The sequence below is a fragment of the Tachypleus tridentatus genome, chromosome 7, assembly GCF_004210375.1.
Source record: "Tachypleus tridentatus isolate NWPU-2018 chromosome 7, ASM421037v1, whole genome shotgun sequence".
NCBI lineage: Eukaryota > Metazoa > Arthropoda > Merostomata > Xiphosura > Limulidae > Tachypleus > Tachypleus tridentatus.
In genome coordinates, this window is record NC_134831.1 from 158,621,095 (window position 1) to 158,642,086 (window position 20,992).

General features: G+C 30.4%; 1 protein-coding gene across 1 annotated transcript in view; it reads left to right on the top strand.

Moving 5' to 3' along the window:
• The window catches only part of LOC143257846 (apicoplast pyruvate carrier 1-like), a 37,202-nt gene that overhangs the window by 12,068 nt on the left and 4,142 nt on the right, over positions 1-20,992 (top strand). The gene's annotated exons all lie outside the window — the stretch shown is intronic.

The following is a 20,992-nucleotide window of genomic DNA, read 5'->3' on the forward strand; positions in this document are numbered from 1 at the left end:
CAGCATAACAATGCTTCTATGCACAAAGCAAGGCCCATAAATACGTGGTTTGCCGAAGTTAATGTAAAAGAACGTAACTGGCCTGCACAGAGCACTGACCTCAAACCCATCTAACTAGTTTGGGATGAATTGGAACGCCAACTGAGAGCCAGGCCTTCTTGCCCGACATCAATGTCCGATGTCTTATTGATGAATAGAAGCGAAACCCCGCAGCCATGTTCTAAAATCTAGTGAAAAGCCGTCTCAGGAGAGTGGAGAATGTTGTAGAACAAAGCGGGTACCAACTCCATATCAATGCTCATGGTTTTGGAATGAGATGCTTAACAAGCACATATGGGTGTGATGGTCAGGTACCCAAGTAGTTTTGGCCATGTAGTTTACATCTTTAATAACGTAGTTATTACTTATAAAACAGTAGTTATTAATAAGTAGTATAAAGTATTTTAATGTATTAATTCGTCTGTTGAACTGAAACAAATTATAGAATCAAAACTACATTCTATATTGTAAAATAAATACAATCACGTTATGTGATTCAGGGCATGATTATCAAAAATATTCTTCTCAATATAGTTTTATTTTTTGTTTGTTTGGAATTAAGCACAAAGCTACACAACCGGTTACTTGTACTGTGTTCACCATGTGTATCGATACCCAGTTTTCAGCAGAACAGATCTGTAGACATACCGCTGTGTCACTGTAAGGGCTAGTCTTTCTCAATTAATAAATGTAGCTCCCACGAATCAATTATTTGCTGAAGTGTTTCATTACTGCTATTAAACTAATAAATTCCAGGTTGATTTATTTCGACAGTCACGGGCTAGTTATATTGTTCTTGTCATACAGAGCATTTGACGAAGAAGTAATAAGAGGCGTGATAATTTGATAGCTTCAATAACATTAATAAACAGGACAGATAATTCTGCAGTAAGGATTTGTTTAATAAATTAAAATATGTTATTGTCCCTCAACTTAAGATAAAGATATTTCACAGAAAAACGGAAAAAATACCAAAAATGTATAAGAAGATATTTAAATTTTTTTAAACTCGTATGTTGCCCAAAAATAATGAACCTGACTTACTTCCACTAAACACAATTATCAGTTTCAACTATATCACATTTTTTCCAAGGTATACTTTTAATAATATGGATATTTACTTGTAAAACAGTAATTCTTATTAACATGTAGAATAAAAAGTTTTTTGATGTATTACATCATCTGTTGACCTCATACAAATTATAATTTCAAAATTATATTTTATAGTGTAAAATTATTAAAATCAATATATAAAATTCAGGGCATGATTCTAAAAGATATTCTTCCAAATGTAAGTTTAGACCTTGTCAATTAATAAACGTAGTTCCTTTGAATCAGTTATTTCTTGAAATGTTCAGTTTCTGCCATCAAACTAGACATTCCTGATTGATTTATGTCTTCATTCAAGGATATTGTTTTTGTCTTACAGTATTTGAGAAAGAAATAATAATAGCTGTGATAATTGGTATAGCTCTAATAATACTTATGAGTTGAACACATAATCCTCCAGTAAGTATTTGAAGGATATAACCAAATAAAAACAATAGAACAAAAGAGTTATATTACTTGGACTAGCTTCAACTAGTTGAAAACCTCGTGTGGTAGCAAACGAAGTTAACAAACTAGTAAGTCTTACTGCAATGCTGTAAGAATTGGTCCAGGAACAATCAGCAAGCCCTAACGTTGGGAAATGTTTATCGCTTATCACACACAAAACCCAGAAGAGAATCATAGTTATGTTAATAGACATTGTAATGATGAAGTGATTAACATTAGTTAAAAGATTAATGAAGTTAAAAGACAATGCAACTAAAATAGAAGCAGCTACTCCAGCTCCAATTCCTTTATAATTTATGGAAAATTGTTTTTCTGATGCGAATAAGAAACTACGTTGGGAAATAATGACCACTCCTAGAATACCAAGAAAGCTAGGAACGAAATTCAAAAACTTGATGAACGTTTGAGCATGAAAAGAGAAAAACATTGGCAAAAAAACTGAATGTGTAGTGTAAATGGCAGTTGCGTCACTAAAAGGAAGAGTGCAGGAATAGAAGCGAAGAACATTTCATAATGCTCCAGTTACACAACGAAGAGATATAAACAGAATCGTCGTTTTGTCGTAGTTGAAATTTATATCTCGAAGAATGATCAGGGGTGAAATAATAAATACACGAAAAACCTCAGATAAGCCCAACATATCTTTAAATACCATGTCTTTGGTAATTTGGACTAACACGTCATTAAGAGAGAAGAAGAATCCAGCACAAACTATTAAGCCAATTCCATAATATTGTCGTCCCAGGTCCATTTCGTTTAAACCTTGGAAAAATAAAATAAAATAATAACGTTGTTTTCAAATCTCTTTTTTATTGCTTTTAATGTTTTCTGTAAGTATTTGTGTAAAATTAATTAATTTACCTATAGAAAAATCTCAAATAATTAGCATGCTTAATTTTTAATGTTTAATCTTATTACTAATATATAAATTAAAATTAGTCAATTTACAACAGTAATTGTTTCAAATAAACAATTATTTAATAAACCCGTGACACAGCAATGAAAAACTTCTATTATAAATAAAAAAATTATTTCCTATAATTAAAATATTCTTCAAATAATTTGCGAATTTCGTTATCTCAAATTAGCTTATATATTTTGAAAAGCTATACCGATTATCTTTGAGTTTGGCTCGGCATGGTCAGGTTGGTTGAGGCGTTCCACTCGTAATTTGAGAGTCGCACCAAATATGCTCGCTCTCCCAGCCGTGGGATCGTTATAATGTGACGGTCAACCCCACTATTCGTTAGTAAAAGGGTAGCCAAAGAGTTGGCGGTGGGTCGTGATGACTAGCTGCCTTCCCTCTAGTCTTACACTGCTAAATTAGGGACTGCTATCGCAGATAGCCCTTGAGTAGCTTTGCGCGAAATTAAAAAAACAAAAACAATATGTAGCAGCATATTTTCAATTTATTCGTTGATAAATCATTCTGTAAGTTTACTAAGAATGTTTAAGTATAAACCTCAATAGTTGTTCTAATATCGTAATTCATAGGTCTAACTGAATATAAGCAACAAAAAGTTTACAATATCTGAAATATCATGTTTTTATGAGTGTTCATTTAATATTCGCAATCCAACATTATGTAATACCACCGATTTAACGTTACAATTGAATTTTGTTAGAAAAATACTGTAACATTGTTTGACATTTGTATGTATTGTGATTCAACTGAAACACTCATATCATCTTGGGAGAATATATAACAGTCCTTTTTGAAACAAATATTCATACACACGAATCATAAAGATGTGTTACAATCAAAGGTGTGTAGTTTCCAAAATCGGAATATTGAAAATGAAAGCATATTTATATTTTTAAAGTACTAAGATAATACAGCAGAAGGTCTCTAACAAGTTATACTCCAGAGAAGTAAACAAAGTACAACTTTCTGAAACAGGCCAGAATCCACCAACACAAAAGTCGGTGAAAAATGTAACATTAACTTAAGAATCAAGCAAGTAATGTTGATTAGGCTATGGAAACAGATGTTGTGGAACTTTGTAAAAAATAAGAACTAAATGGTTACACCAAATTCAAAGTACTATCCAAAAGAATTTTACGAATGTTATGGAAGATAACATCTTTATATTTTCTTTCTTGATTTTTGCACAAAGCTACATAAGTGCTATCTGCGATCGCCGTTCCTAATTTAGCAGTGTAAGACAAGAGGGAATGTAGCTACTCATCACCACCGGCCGTCCACTCTTGGGCTACTCTTTTACCAGCGAATAGTGGGATTGACTGTCACATTATGACTCCCTCACTGCTGAAAGGGCGAGCATATTTGGTGCAACGGGGATTCGAGCCCGCGACCCTCAGATTACGTGTCGAACCACTTAACTTACTTGGCCATCCTGGGTGGTTCTTGATTTTACCATTTTCATGCTATTTTATTTTATTTTCTGTTATGTTTTGGTATCTTTACTTGATTTTGTACTCAACTTCTTCAGCCAGAAGGTACTAAACCGGAAACTTATTTTAACATACGTTTGTAAATTTTATTTATTTTATAATTTACAATATAAACAAAACTGTTGATTCACTCTCGATATTAAGTAACGTGTGAATTTCGCCTAATTGATTTATCTCAAATCTTTAATAATAAGTTATATTTGCAATTAGTACGTAATGAAACTTTCCAAGATTTTTGTTTTAAACTTTACATTAAACATCTTGTTATTAAAATTGTAAGATACAATTTACAATCTCCACTTATTTAGTGATAAATTATTCTATAACACCATGTTTGTTTCAAATGTTTCGCATTACATTTGCACAGTAGTTTAACAAATCATGAGATCGAAGTATAATTGTACAGTTTTAAAAGGTTTCTTAAAAAGAAATGTAAAGAGCGTAAATAAACAAAATTATTTATAACAGATTCCATTAAAAACTTCAAATATTTGAAATTAAACCAGAAATACGTCTTATGATTATAACAATAAGAAAATTAAAATATAGGTTAATAATATTGGTAAACCTTCTCAGTTTTAGAACAGACTGAAATAAAGACAGATAGGTAAAAAGAGTTAATAATTAATAGGTGGCACTGTACACACACAATATCAAATCAGAAATAAGAGTTTATACTTGTAGTTTTATTACAAGCAGTTCCTGTATTTATTTCATTACAAATTGTTGTTTTATTTCTCAGCTTTTCTTAGAAAACGACTGGAATAGTTGGTACCTCTACATAGACAGATAAAATGAGCTTTTTTTATCCTACTGTTAGTTAGATGTACGGAATGAAATTTATCCAGTGACGTTTAGTAAATCCTTAGCATGTGGTAAAGTTACAGCACTACATTCGGGTATTCCTGTGTCTATATTATTTGCCGCCAGCATTTTTTTCAACACTAAGATATTTTCACTTAACACATAGAATTTAAGGAGACGACACACTAACCAGACACTAAAATTTTGTGATTTTGTAATTCAACTTTTAATCCCATTTATCGAAAGTACAACCCACTAGAAAACTTCTGATGTTTATTTTCATTACGGAAGGTTTCTCTGACAAGTGATTGTAGGTCTGCATTCAATATTATTAGCTGTAAACGAACAACTTTTAGAATTCACACGACCTGGATTTAAGAGAAAAAATTAAAACAAGCTACTGTTTTATGAAAAAATATCGGATTTGTTAAAACATTTCATAGAATAATTTTGATGTGAAATAAAAGTAGATATGTTTGCTACTGTTGGTAAAAATTACTAGCAGTGAACATTATTCTTATATTGTTCAATCTTAATCTGCTTTGTTATAAATGAGTTACATATTCCAAATACAGCTGATCTAGTCAAGATTGAGCGTTACATCCTCAAAATAACTTGCTTTTAAAACTGAAGATCTCTATTCACTAATAAGAAAAATTATTTTCAAATTGTTGGGATGGAAAAAAGATCAGAAGCTAGAAAGCACTTGTGGTGGGAGGTAAAAGTGAATTACTCATTCCTGTATATAAATGGTTTATATTTAAATAATGGTTTTAATTTAATCTACTTTTAATGTTATTTATTATTATTTAACGTTATGCACAAGTGCCAAGAAAATAATATATACAGTAGGTATCTACTTCCATATATATCGCAAACAATGGCTTACTAAATCATAGACCGTGAGTAGTACGTTGGCCTGCAACTAATTTATTTTCAATCACTTGATGCTCTAGATAGAAAAAGGCACATTTGAGGAACCAGTGAAGTGTTTAGGTGTGCAGAATTGTCATAAACACAGTGTGGTTTATGTGTTACACCTGATGAAAAGATGGAAACAATATATATTTTTCGATTCGTTTTCCAGACGTAAGGAAAGGTTATTCGACTATAGTGACAGTTTTGTACTTGATTAGTGAATAGCTTTTCATTTCTGTCCTTTTTGCTGAATCTCCAGCTGGGATATCGGTAAGTCTTCGGATTTATGACGCTAAAATCAGGGGTTCGTTTCCCCTAAGTAGACGCGGGAGATAGTCTAATGTGGCTTTACTATAATAAAACACTTATACACCCTAAGTAAGACATAACCGTAAAAACAGAGAAAAGACAATTCCACTGAAAGCCTGGAATAATATAAACATAAAATTTGTCCTCTACCATGTCATATTTTTTGTTATTGTAGCCAGAGAGTAAAAGAAAACATAAGACTTAATACTTAACTGAAACAAACTACATTTGTTTACAGAAAGCATCGGTGAAATGTATGCTTGTTTTACAACATTAACAATTATAAATAATTTATGATCGAATGCAAGTGAAATTCTTTAATGACAACTGTAATGCAAATTATTAATTTTGTAAAGTTAACTTTATACAGTAAACTAAGTAAAACTATTAGTTGTCATAAATTAGGACAAAATAAGATAATATATACATATACATATAATATATTATAGAATGAATAAAATAATGACAACAAAGGACCCTCCTCAAATATTACGTTTATGTCAGGAGTGAAGACCAAGGGTAGTTGAATAATTGTATTTCGGTGTTTCATGGTTAAGGATCATTTTTCATTGACATTTGATACCAGATGATTTAAGTGATTTCTGGTTATACATATTTTCCATTAAGAAATCGTGCTTCGAAATGTTTACTACTTACTCTTTAGGGTTGTTAACTTGATTAACATATCTTTGTTAACATTAAGTAATAGCAGACTTGTATATTACATCCTTCACTGTAAGACTAGAGGGAAGGCGGCTAGTCATCACTACCAACTCTTGTGCTACTCTTTTACCAACAAATAGTAGAACTGACCGTCACATTATAACGCCCCCACTGCTGAAAAAGCAAGCATGTTGGTGTGGCAGGGTTTCGAACCTGCAATTTTCAGATGCCAGGTTCCAGAGAAAGAGAAAAGCAGCTATAAAAAATTAACTTGTGGGTACATCGAAATGAGAAGAGAAATTTTAAGTCCTTCTCTATTTTAACAGAATTACAAAACCAAAATGAAGAAGGTAATATTTCAGATAAGGTTCCCCAATCAATCAAAGAGCATCTTTTGGGGCTGTGATCATGCTTGACGAAATATTTCCCTCTAAATGACAGCAATAAAATGTGGATCGGGAATCATTTTACTATTGCTACTGGAAGTGAGGAATGATTACAACTGAGTGATTCAGAAATAAATTCTGTTATTGAACTGTCTTATGAGACTGCACTGAAAAAATCTTTTGAGTGAAGTCTCGTTAATTAAGTAGCTGTGTGATGAAAAACAGCATTATCCTTATCATTAGGTAAGTTATATCTTAATAGAGCATTAATAAACATACAATTAATGTTAAAATTAAATAACAATAAATATATTTTTTTCTTTTTACACAGTAGGAGTATAAAACACGTGTATATATTATAATTGATGATGTATTGTTAGAAATATTGCTTCCAGTTTGATGTTAAGACGTATTTATGAAAAATTAGAAAAATAAACTGGTCCCTAGTTGGAATACTTTGGCAAACGCTGCACTAAAATGTTAATCTTCTGTAACAAGGTGTAGGTTAGAAAAGTGCATCTAGGAAGTAATTTTTCCGTCATGATACACATGTATTATCTGTTGGTGCAATATATGACAATAGTATATGTACATGCTTTAATTGTGCATTGGTACTGCTTGAATATGAACGTGATAAAATAATATATTATTATTATTTAGAAAAAAATTAAAAATATTGTTAACAATTACGATTCCCAACTGGTGATTCCATGTATTTCATTCGTTATAGGTGTTATTTTGTTGTATATTGATTTATGATATTAAGTACTTGTAGCTGCTTTTCACATAGATTTAATTTTACAGTATGACGGACTATTTTGTAGTTTGATATATATAGTTCACTTTATTTTCTATTACAAGCTACTGGTAACTGTTAAAGTATTGTGAAATAAGAATCTATTTCACTGTTGCATTCGTACCGAACTATCGTTGGGGATCATTTTAGTACTTAAAATTATAGTGGCTGTAAAGTTTTTTTTAAAAAAAGTTTCTGTATTTGGTATAAAATTTGATGATATACTTATGAAATTATCTTGAACATTAAATAAATATTTGAAAGAGCAAAATAATATCAGACAAAATATATTAACCTTGCAATTAAAAAACTTCCATCTCAAAGTATTTTATGCAACACGTGTCATAGAATAGTCTTTTGTAGCCAGAATAAACAAAATCTAAATTCCAAGTTGTCTTTTACTATCATAGTCTTACTTTTCAAAGGAATTACAGAAAGACCAAATGGTTATGGAGCTTATCGTAAAGTGTACATCTAGTTATGGAAAAAGAAAAGTGTAAATTGATTCTTTCTTGACAACTGTTTCTCAACTTTGTACATAAACAGAATGGAAGCAACATTCTAATTAATATGTGCATTGTTTGGTAATCAGATTTTCTTAATGTTGAATGACTAGCATAGTATAAATTAACGCCTCTTTCAAATTCACCTTGTTGAGCTTTTAAGGTCCTATTTATGTTACATGTATACAAAATGTTCAGAATTCTTACCTGAGATGGTATTAACATCATGTTTAAGCTGCAGAACATTACACGATATTTTCTTTTCTTTGAGATCTGGTAAACTTTAGTAACACATTTTATATCAAAATAAAAAAATTAAAAATAATTAGAGAAAGCTTAATAGTTGTTTTGCTTCTTTAAATGTTTTTTTTTCAACCATTATTGTACTTTAAGTGTCATAACTACTTCTGGTAAAAAATATCCTGAAACACAGCTCAGTTTCCATTTAAAATATTTCCAAGGATCTAACCTTTAGTTTATTTTATGATCACTAAAATGTTTATATTAATAAATATTGTCATATCCACGTTACAACTTTTAAGGACATTCTATTATTATAAATACTTAAATAAAACTGTATTTATTTCTGGTTATTGTTTCGTCAAGAGACTTGGCAGGATTATTTATACACTGCATCTCTACCTCCCTTTCTGGTTATTTTCTGGATGTCTGGTTCTGTTCCATTAAGTCTGTACATTTACACGCTATATTTGAAATTTATGAAATGTATTTTTACAACATTCAGCTACTGCATGTGTTCTACGATTGATCATACGTTTTGCACGTGCAAATAGTTATTTTCAGGGCCTGATCATGTGTGTAAAGCTATTTTTTTGTTTACAAACTTTTTATCTTTTGTTGTAGCACATTGCAAAATTTAAGGCTTAATTTTGTATTGAAACCACAACAAATAATATGTTTTATGTCTTTGAAAAGTAGTATAAGTAAGCGTTGGCCCTTGTTTTAATTAGCTTTTTGCTAGTCCACTGTCTTATGCTTGCATGTTAATAATTTCTTCGATTTTTCTTCCTTTCTTATGTTTTCACAGTTTATTATTTTTGTATTTTTTAAGCCATTTTCCTGAATGTGAGAAGCTATAACTGATATTTTTATAGCCCAGGTCTTATAACCTCTTTTGTAATATTTGGCATTTACTTGTGACGAACGTTATGTTTTTCAAATATATTGTTTATTACACTCGCACCGACAGTTATAAACCATGATATTTATGAGAGAACTGGGAAATAGGGATTTTATCATTGTAAGATTATCATTTAGTGTCAGAAGACATAAGAAAACTAAGGTGATTTTATGATTAGTCAGTATCTTACGAAATACTTTCCCAAGGACGGGTACATGAGGAATATGTGTTTTGCATTTCGTTGTATTTGCCAGATTGTAGTTGAATGGTAGATGGGATGGGTAAATCATATAATACATGTTAAGTCGTTTTATTGTATTGAATTCTTAATCTAAATAAAACGAAGAAAATATACATGTAAATCTAAATTACTAATATTTCAGAAATTACAGTTTTGACAGGTTTTATAGGGAATGACTGAAACTTTTGATACTTATTTCTTTATGTGTTGGAAGTGTATTGTCGACAAAGTATATTGAAAATCATACGCTGTCAAATTGTTTAATCGGATAATTATTGGTGGTTTTGAGATTTTCCTTTTCATGGGTCAACAAATAAATGCATCGTAAATATATCTGACCCACATACGAGGTTGATGAAGATATGATGTTAAAATAGTGTGTTCAAAGTGCGGCATGAATATTTCTGCTACTACAACTAATATACCGAAGTGCTGTTTAACATACTGTAAAATACGCTTTACCAATAGGCATTATTATGGTAGTTGGGATACTGATGAACGTTCTTGTTGAAAACGAGATGTTGTCACTTATTTATTTGTGTATTGTTTTCATAGTACCTTTAGCAGGTATGTTGGTGAAAAGTAAAACTACATTTGATAGCTAAACTTGTTGGTTAGCAGTACTTAGTAAGGTACATCTAAAACGTGCCTAGAAGTGTCTGATCGCTACATTTTTTTTTTTTTTTTGGTTTAGTAGTACTAAGCAAGATACATCGGTTTTTGGATATTATTTGGTCAGAAATGTGGTTAATTAGTTTTCGTGAATTTTTAATTAAATAAACACGTATCTATTGCTAGGGGTAGGATTTAAAGAATACCAAACAGATACGAAGAACTCTGCTCTAAATACATAATCTATAACTTTTTACGTTTAGAAATACAAACTTATAATAAACCTAAAAATGTAAAACACCTAAAAAAGTGAAATAAAATAGCTATCACCCGTCTGAATAAAAGACAGTAGGGTATTACTATGAGAGGGTATTAATCAAAACAATGCTCAATACTTGCATATATACTGCTTATAAAACAATTAAACATATTATTTGTCGTGGTGTCGATGTAAAATTTTCTTGTTAATTTCACTATTTATTATAAAAAGTATGAAAATTATATTATATAATTTATCTCTATAATACCGATAATTGTATTTTCCTTGTATTTATTGTATTGAAGCAATCGATTTATCATCTATGTTCACTATATCTAGTAGGTTACGGTTTGTCCAGAAGTAAGTTGGATACATCAAAAGATTACTAGGTGTAGTGAGGAGTACTAAGGTTTACTAGATTTAGAGAAAAGTACTAATATATATATATCATCATTACACTTGATAAATTATTTCAGTGAACTTAATGAAGCATTATTGAACACACGTTTGCTCGAAATGATCTATAAGTAGTCTATCTGACAACGTAAGAGTTTTTGCATAGTTGTGTCTAAATGTACTTGCAGTTTAGGGATCTTCATATGCTTTTGTTATTATTCAATTTATATTTTCTGTAGTTTACTTAGTTATGTTTTAGCTACACTAACCGTGTATAATACCCACATTCTACCACTGGACGTATACATAGGTCTTGTATAATTTTAGTTGTTAATCACACATCGTAAGTAATTTGCTTTTTCTATATTTTATTTGTGATTTCATTTATGTATTTAGTGTAATATGTATCATTAATTATATTAATTATAAAAATATCGTTTTTAAACTATTCAGACCCAAGAGGCATTTACTATCATTTGCTATTGTAGTATTTCACTAAGTGCTCCACAGTGGTTGCGAGTATTTCACAATTCAGTTGTTTAAATAAATCAAGACTATTACCCTTATAACTGTGATAATAATTTCGTATTATAATGATTATTTTCTCTCTTTCAGCGTGATTTTTATTATAAATATTAAACATACTGGTTCTATTGGATTGTCAACTTTCTTGTTTTAGAAAACATAACATCAAATCATTGTTTTTTTAACTCAACTAAAATCACTATTAACACAAGTTTGCTCACTCGTAAAACTTTCTTAATGCATTGGAATTCATTTGTAATTCTGTGAAGGTGGCAAGTTTATACTTCAACACAAAAACTTTTATCAGGTATTTACTCTCCCCTTCACAGAAGCTGCATACAAAAGGTATAAATGCAAAAAAGTACTTTCGTTATCAAAATTACTTTTAAAACATTCTGGCATTGATTCCGTAAGTAAATTATTTTTTATTTATTGAAATGCTTGTTTTGGAATTTCGCACAAAGATACTCGAGGGACATCTATGCTAGCCGTCCATAATTTAGCAGTGTAAGACTAGAGGGAAGGCAGCTAGTCATTACCACCCACCGCCAACTCTTGGGCTACTCTTGTTACCAACGAATAGTGGGATTGACCGTCACATTATCCACCCCCACGGTTGGGAGGGCGAGCATATTTAGCGCGACGCGGGCGCGAACCCGCGAATTACGAGTCGCACGCCTTACGCGTTTGGCCATGCCAGGCCTATTAAAATGCACTGTTGTCTTAAATATTTTATTAAAAATCCACTTCAACTCGTTAACTTCTATTTCTTTGTTCAATAATGAGCATGAACAGAGATTTGAGCACAACTATCCATCAGAGTATCATATAAGTAGCTGTAATAATCCTGCCACACATAATCGTGTTATAAAAATAGATTAAATTAAATCGGTGTTTTTTAATAATACAAACCATTTAAATTCATTAAATTAAGACAGGAATAGTTTGTTTGTTTAGGAGTATTTTACTTCATGAGGTCTTAGAATTTCATTTCCATGTGTTTTTTTTCTGTATGTGTTAAAAACCGGAGGTTATCCATTTTAATTATTTTGATCACTTTCTGGAAGACAGCCATCATAACATTTTTAATTACGTATCTCACTGTATCCGTCATTACTAATTTAGTCACGTGCACCAAAACAACCAACATGAATAGCGATGTTTGTTTATTTTGAATAACGTGCAAAGCTACATGAGAGCTATTTTCGCTTGCCGTCCCTAATTTAGCAAAGTAAGACTTGAGGGAAGGCAGCTACTCTTCACCACCCACCGCTAATTCTTCGGCTACTCTTTTACCAACAAATAGTTGGATTGACCGTCACATTATAATGCCCCTACGGCAGAAAGGGCGACATGTTTGGTACTACGGGGAGTTGGACTCGCGGATTATGAGTCGAGTGCCTTACCCACCTGGTTATATATCAACACAGCAATCATGACAACGTTATTCAAACAACTGACGAGAACCATCAAGAGAACGTTAACTAAACAACTTACGATAACCACTCTAAACGCATTAGTTAGATCTTTCAATGTAACCGACATGATTGAGATAATCAAACAAATTACGACAAGCACTATAACAACGTTAATCAGATACTTTATGATATCCATCATGTATACGTTAATTAATTGCTTTAACACAGCCATCACGACAACTTTTAATTTTTTGTTATAATATACTCATAAAGATTTCTTTAGTCATATAGTTGAAAACAGCTATCATAAATTCCTTAGTTAAATATCTTCTGCGAACCATCATTACTACTTTAATTAAGTGGCATATATATTTATAACACACACACACATTCTTGCATGGGGAAAATGTTATTAAACAAGGAAATGAAAGTTCTTATGAATAAAACAACTACATTAAACATTGGCCCAGAATTAGCCCTTGCTAATTATTTTGCCACCAAATTTTGTGTCTGTTGAATATTAAACGTTCACAAAACTTTTCTTTCCAGATCTAACTTTAAAAAAAGCTCAATTCTTTTGTAATACATCCATATGCTTGGAAGAAGACAGTTGTAGCTAGGATACCTTCATAAATACACTGGATTCTTATTGGCTCTCTTTTAACTTTTAACTTCCGAGCCGACCGAGGGGAATCGTACCTATGATTATAGTGTTGTAAATTCGTAGACATACTGCTATACTAGCAGAAACACTCCAGATATAAAAAAGTTATTAAAACTACAAAGGTGAACACCTTTAGCCATGATAAACTACACCATCTATTCATTTATTTATTTCAAAATTTCTCTGTAGAACAACAGATACTTCAAAGACATTGTTTATAGAAGTAGAAATAATACAAAAAAAATATTTTAAAATTAACTATCCTTGCCTGATTGTGCAGCTTTACAGAAGAATACTGATACAGAAGGTATAAAACAGATATTGAAAATAACACTTCCATAACTTGTGTATTTAGCATAAATTTCTAACCACCACGTAACTATAAATGTTTATGCATCATTACACTGATAGTCAATAATGTGTTTCACAAAACTTGGCATACATTACAAGATCTTTGTTCATAGAAAAAAATTAGAATTTTCAATTAAGTATTTTTACTAAATATTTGTTCATAGATATTAGGAGTAAGAGGGGATGAATGGTCTAAATGCAAAATAACTTTCATTTTAAAATAAAAATAATTTTCTTCATCTAAAACCTTTCAAACTTTACTTGTACAATCCTTATTTTTTTTAAATAAATACGAATTGTTATTTAAAAAAAATATTGTTTCAGTTACTTTCTTTAGCAAAACACTATACTGGGTTGGTAAATTTAACTGAGCTTGTGACCATCAGAAAAAATTAAGAAATAAATCTAAATTATGCTTTTTCTTTCTAGAATGACAGAAAGTTGTAACAGGGTACTAAATCTGTTTATTTTAAATACCTTATAACCTGTAGTAGTGTAGAGCTAATTATACTTAATTTTATTGTTTATTGACTCTTGAATTGTTTCTAACGAATAATCATGCTGCACAAATTGTAAATCACTCAACGAATTTGGAATTAACATTGTCAGATGATATATTCCATGAGCTGCTTACAAGCTATATTATTACATGTAAACGTCAGGACAAATAATTTCACATATAGCGCGAAGTTCTTAAAACAAACAAAAATATTTTTAAAATTTCTATTCATCGATGGGACAGAGGTGAGCCTTCGAGTTTACAAAGCTTAAATTCGAGGTCAGTTGCCCCTGGTGGACACAGCAGATAGCCCTATGTAGCTTTGCTATAAGAAAACACACATACACACACACACATAGTGTGTGCGAGAAGTACTCAAACGTCTTATGAGCCTCAAGAAGTGCGATAGCATTCTCCATGAAGGAATTCAATGAAAATAAATGGCCGAGCAGAACAGAAAGCGAATAGTTTGTGGTTCTTACTTTGACCCATACCTTATAACTTCATTCCATAAGACACTTCTGCGACAAATGACCGTCAATTTACGTGAAGCAGTGAGTAAAGTCATTCATTAATAGTTAATTGTATAATGTTCCATTTCTCGTGTTTCTGTTACTTACTAATTATCCAAACAGAGATAAGTTTACTTTGTAAGAAATATTTACGTGTGTTGATAGATTAATCGAAAGAAAAACAAGTAAAATGTATTTGAAAAGCTAATAGACAATGATTTGAACTTAATAAACAAGCTTTCATCTGCTTTAATAAACATTTCCATCTGTAGATTCAATAAATTTTCTTCTAAGCCAAAATATAATTTGATTGTATGGTAAAGTTGATTTTTTAACATCCACAAAAACATTTTATGATATTGTTCTGGTAATAATATGTTCTGTAATGAGTTTATGGACAATATATACAACTGTTTAGTTGTATTGTATTTAAAGGTTAACAATCTAACAAGAGAAATCCTGTTTAATGAATTATATTAGTGCTACAAGCACGAAATGTTACAAACATTTACTTGTGGTTCTATGTTATGACGTTGAACAGCTTCAGTTCCCCATGTGGTAAAATGCTCGTGTCTTTTCAATACCGTTCTCTAGTCTTGCAGCTAAAACATCACTTAACAACTTTCAACAAGTTACATTTGATATTACAAGTGCCATTAACTTAATAAATGAATAATGTATGACATATATATCTAAAATTATTGTCTCAACTGGAATGTGCTTCACTGGCTTATGAAATATTTCCATAAAAAATCAGTTAAAACCTAAGAACTTTATTTATCCATATTCATAATTCGAGACTTTTCGTGCTTCTTTTTAAGAACCTTAACCTAACTAAGGTAAATATTTTATTTTTACGCGCTATAATAGCTAATAATCGTGGGTTATATAGGATGATGAAATCTTGACTCTTCATCCAATACATTCTAAATATTTATAACTAATACCAAGACAAAAAACAATTTATTGGAGATGAAACAAAATTAGATAAGAGAAAGTTGAAATCAACTTTGAAGCTAACCCTGAAGCCACTAACCCTGAAACATCTCTCTTTGTTTTTATCAAATGTGCAATTATGTGTTTTAGTTGTGGAAATAAGATAATTAAACAATACTTTTTGTTAATTATTAGAAATGGAGGTAAAGTATTTAACAGAGATGTAAGCATCATCAAAAGTCTTCCCGTATGTGATTATATTATCTCAATAGATGATTAGAATGCTCCCATAGCTCAACTCAGTTAGATGTACCAGAAGAATTGCTTAAGCTAAATGATAACACAGCAAATTAAAACCCATTGTTAAAGATATATATTTTTTTCCAGATAGAAGATCCACAATAGAATAGATTCATAAAAAAGTGAAGGCGTCCTTCTTTCTGACTTAAGTTGTTTTAGGGCATACAAAGCCTTGTGGATCAATTTTGTTCTCTTTCACAAGTACAATAAGTTATGACCAGGAACTAGTGCTGTTTTCAGTTGTTCCTTGTTTCTAGTTTGTCAACATATTGATTCAGACAATGTTCCTCAGGTCACCTGCTGTATTGCTCTCAGAGTAGATGATGCTTTTAATCTAACATATATATTATCCAATATTTCAATGAGACTAACTTACTTTGCTACAACAACAATTAATAAATCAATAATTTGCTGTTTGTTGTTTCATTTTTCTTCAAAATTTCGTAAAACATTGTGCTATCTAAACACTATCGTGATGTATCACAGACATTTTATGCAAACATTTAATATTCACCATACCTTAAGTGGATTTTTAATATCTCACTGAATTTAAAAATAAATTAACATAGTTCTTTCACTTTAAATAGTGATACTAAATATTAAATGTATAATCTCAATAACTGATGGAACATTTCAGTTACCTTACAATTACAGCATAATTTCTACTCAGTAATGTGAGCAATAAACAATCAGGTGTTCAAACTCTCAGTCAGTTTAAAATAATTTTCAAAATGAATAATCCATTTGTGTTTATTTTATGGTGTTTACAGCAACAAGTGAAATGTTTGAGATTTCATTTTAAGCTAATGTCTAACAATTATTTTAAATAATTCGTGATACAATCCTTCGATACTAATACATAATTTGAGGCAATATTAAAGGACATTTAATGATGTTTTCAATTACTGTACGTTTAAGTCACTGAAACCACATAACAAAGGTCAGTTTTGATTTATATAGCAACATAATAAGTTTATTTTATGACAGTTTTTAATCAATGACAAGATAAAGGGTTTATTTGTGTTAACATTTCCATTATTATTTATTACATTGAAGTTCAATAACATAACAATTATGTACAAAACAAACTAAATGTATGAACTATCTTGTGGAACATCAATCACCATGTTGGATTACCCTTTCTTCACAAAAACATTGAGCCATATATTATTTTACAAACTTTTTCGCAGTTGTTACTAACACTAAAAATACATGTATGATATATACTAGTAGATTTTGGTTTCGTTTTATTTTCAAGATGATACTTCATTCTCAGGCATTTAATCAAAGAAGTCTCTGTTGTTATTAAATCGTTTTAGTATTTATTTTTTATTTCAGAAGCAGAAGTTATTAATTTATATATATATATATTTTTATTTTTTCTTAAATATCGATTTAACAATCAGGGTGTTGATACAACATCTTGTTTGTTTGTTTGTTTTGAAATTTCGCACAAAGCTACTCGAGGGCTATCTGTGCTAGCCGTCCCTAATTTAGCAGTGTAAGACTAGAGGGAAGGCAGCTAGTCATCACCACCCACCGCCAACTCTTGGGCTACTCTTTTACCAACGAATAGTGGGATTGACCGTCACATTATACACCCCCACGGCTGGGAGGGCGAGCATGTTTAGCGCGACTCGGGCGCGAACCCGCGACCCTCGGATTACGAGTCGCACGCCTTACGCGCTTGGCCATGCCAGGCCTACAACATCTTACAAGGTCTTTTTTTTTTTTTCAAATTCAGAATAACAGAATCAGTATTTTTACAAATTAAAGTAAGTTTGACTCTAGCAGATTAAATTCTACATTTGCTATTTATGATATCTTATAAAACCTAAAAACTACATAAACAAGTAAAATGAATGAGATTTCTCTATAAAATAGAACGAATTATGGACTTGAATGGTTGTTTCCAGGTGGTGTTGGTAAACTTGTTCAATGTTCAGACGCATTTATCTATAACAGTCGAAGTTAAGTTAAATATTAACAAGCTTATAATCACGTTTATTTGTTAAGTGATGTTTCAAAATTGACATAGATTTTTGGAAAAATAACTGATTAACATGTATTAAATTTTCCCCCTAAAGTGCAAAACCTTAACCTTATGAACACTGTAGTATTTAAACTTATAATTTTAAGAAAGCATCGGATTCACTTGTTTACTAATGACCAATATTTAAAAAGTATTAACAATAATAAGCGTAAAAATAACGTTTAATTATAAATCAAGTAATTAATTTTCGATTATTTTAAACAAATATATTTTTCAAATGGATTTCGAAATTCTTGCCGTAACGTGAATTATCTTTCATGTTCACGCTATACATAGGTAATCAAATGAGTAAAAATCATTAGTTTCAAATCAGTGTCCAGTGATTTTCTTATATTAAACTCGTTTCTCATAACAGACTACTAATCTATCTTTACTATATGTTGTAAAATCTCAGACCTAACTATTACACATACTAAAATATATTTTAATAAACTTCAAACTACGTTAACAGTTGTAAAAAATAGATCTTAGTTTATAAAATACGAACTTATAAAGATCTATTTTTTTATTTTATAATAAATTACACTCCATAGGTATTAGTTTCTGTTAAATAATAGAAATCTCTATTTAAAGTTGATATCAATATTTCTTTGTTTATTATTTGTTTGTTTGAAATTTAGCACAAATCTACACAACGGGCTAATTGGGCTTTGCCAACCATAGGTATCGAAACCCAGCCTTGAGTTAGGCCACTAGGAGGATTTGTTCATGATAACCCGATGTAATATCATTAATATATGTATAGCAAATCAACTATTTAACAAGCATGCTGAAGAAATTGTAAACAAAACTTCAATATCTAATATTATCTTGAAGTATGACTGACACTGCAATGTAATAACACCTGTGGTATACATTTGTTCTAGCATGTTATTAGTCAAATAGAATAAATCTTTATCAACAAAAGATAAGAGAAATTTGCCAAAATAATTAATGTTTCTTCATTTTATTAACAATACAAACCATATTATTCCCTCGAAATCCATAACTAAACTGACTCCCCCCTGTAGTGCTGAATACCAGATCTTGACCCTCACATTCTCTGTCTACTAGTGTTTAAACCTACTACCTACAATATATGTAAATAAAGATTTGTAAAGTATCATACATAATCAAACAGTGGGGAATGTTTTCAAAATGTACAAAAATGCGATAATCATCTCCGAACAAACCATCTTCTTAAGTGTCAATTTATTTTGTTTATAGAGATTTGTTTCATTCATGCGTTCATATTTTAAGCATTTAAATATTATCCAACAAAACAAAGGAACATTCTAACAAGTGACGCAATTTTTCTTCCTGTACATTCACATGTACACGCACAAACAGATCAAATATTTTGTAGTAATGAGAATAATTTGAGTAAAAGTTATTTCTTCTGTCTAAGAGCACCAATTGTGTTTCTTAGGTTTGGTTCGTTGTGTAATGATTAAAGTTTATTTCATAAAATAGCTTCTAATTTTTTTGCGGACTCTTATTTTTAAAGCAAAATAAAGAAAAAAGTAATACTAGACTCTGTAAGAAGACATTTTTTGTTATATTTATAGCAGTAGTGGGAACTAATTAAGAACAGTGAGAGATCAGGACTTACAAATTTTATCTTTAACCTCGTTTGATGATAATTTCTACTTAACTATTTACACAAACTTAACAAATATCTCCTGTTTATAATAATTCAATATATAATCAATGAAATATTATTTTTCTCAAGCAATACTTCACTATTTTACGTTTATGGCTTATCAGTTAAATAATCTTTATTTATATGATAACTGAATTTTTGTGTAGACGTCATGTTGCTTTTGCTGGATTGTATAAAGTTTCAGCTTTTAAGCCATTGTTTAGATTCAGGCTTTCAGTAATCTTATTTTTTGTAGTTAATTCCAATCGAATCTATTATTTCAATGGGTCCCAAAATGTTTCACTTTGAGGCTCCCTTGATGTCAATAAACAAGTTTGAGACCCCAGTCCATAAAAATGGTATAAATGTTATTTATCAATTTTAAGAAATAATTACTAATGAACTTTAATGACATCTACAAATTACTTTTTTATTTATTTGTGTGTTTAGAAATCTATTGAAACAAAACAACCAAAGATTTGTTTGTGTCTCATATTGAATATTTTAATTGTTGAATAAAAATCACAAAAGTTGAAATATTTCGTCCTGGTAGCCGTACCTACCCAATTTCACCACTGTTATAAACATTTTATGAAACTTTTAGGTACTTAAGTGTGAACATAATCAGTCAGCCTTTTCTCGAGTCTCATGATCTAATGACGTTGTTGTCTCTCCCCCACCTTTAGCATTGTGATTAAAAGAAGTACCTTATTAAAACAATAATATTTCCTTTAGACATACTGTATCATTTGTTTAACTCAACATAATATATATCTGTTTATTTTTTATTGAGAATTAAAATTAATTCAAAATTTTGGTTTTACGTCCATTTTTCGCGGCCATTTAGAAAAGGCTTCACGACTCCGACTTTGGAAACAATTTATTATTTTACCACGTTTCAGTTAAAAAAGACCCTGATCTAAGCCTAATGCTATCACGTTGTATATTTTATTATAATATCTACAAAATCCTGTCTTTCGTTTTCCCTGTAAAGTCTAGATTTCATTTTTAATCGTACTGCAAAATTGAAAAACATATTTAATGCTATAAGCATAAAATAACAACAGTTCATCA